This window comes from Acyrthosiphon pisum, chromosome A2, assembly GCF_005508785.2.
Source record: "Acyrthosiphon pisum isolate AL4f chromosome A2, pea_aphid_22Mar2018_4r6ur, whole genome shotgun sequence".
NCBI classification, from domain to species: Eukaryota; Metazoa; Arthropoda; class Insecta; order Hemiptera; family Aphididae; genus Acyrthosiphon; species Acyrthosiphon pisum.
In genome coordinates this window covers 71,456,840-71,457,580 of record NC_042495.1, presented here as the reverse complement: position 1 = coordinate 71,457,580, position 741 = coordinate 71,456,840, and the positions used below count along the sequence as shown (strand labels likewise).

The following is a 741-nucleotide window of genomic DNA, read 5'->3' as shown; positions in this document are numbered from 1 at the left end:
AAACAAAAAATATCTATAAGGAAGTCAAATTAAATTTTTATGATCGTTTGAAATTCAAATTTTTACAACAATGGATATTCACTCGATTTCTCATGTAGCGATTTCGTTATTTTGTTGTAATTCAAAAACGAATAACTGCAGATACATGAAAATTTTACTGAATGTTTATATTAGCATTTCCTATACACCATACAATTATGAAAATATTTTGACTCTTTGTGAGCTGTTTACGGACATTTTCAGTTTTAAATTTTTTTAGTTTTTTTTTCTATAAATATCAATAAAGTTTTGTCTGTTGGGCCAAAAAGTGTATAAATTTAATACAAAGCTCCTGATATATTGTTACAATATCAGTTGAAAAATATTAAAAATACATAGGCACAATTTTTTTTTATAAGCATTTAAAGATTAAATTTTGACAAAATTTATCAAATCTTAATTTGAAAAATTAATTTGTAGTTAAAAATTTATAAAATGTTCAATTTTTGTATCTAAGAATTAAAAATTTAAAACAAGATTCCACGTAAGTAATTAATTCTGTTACCAAAAAATCTAAAAAATACATTTACACAGTTTATTTTTATAGTCATTTTAAGTACAAATTTGGACGAAATTACATATTAAAAACCTAAGAAAACTATTTTAGTTATTTTGTTGTGATTGTATAATATTATTCGTGGGTACTTAAAACTTCTAAAGTATACTATTATATATCTATGATTTTACCACGGTTTTTTGTTG

At 21.9% G+C, this 741-nt stretch overlaps 1 protein-coding gene across 1 annotated transcript in view; it reads left to right on the top strand.

Annotated features, from left to right (window-relative positions):
- LOC100572769 (tubulin glycylase 3A-like) overlaps nt 1-741 on the top strand; it is a 110,393-nt gene that overhangs the window by 680 nt on the left and 108,972 nt on the right. The gene's annotated exons all lie outside the window — the stretch shown is intronic.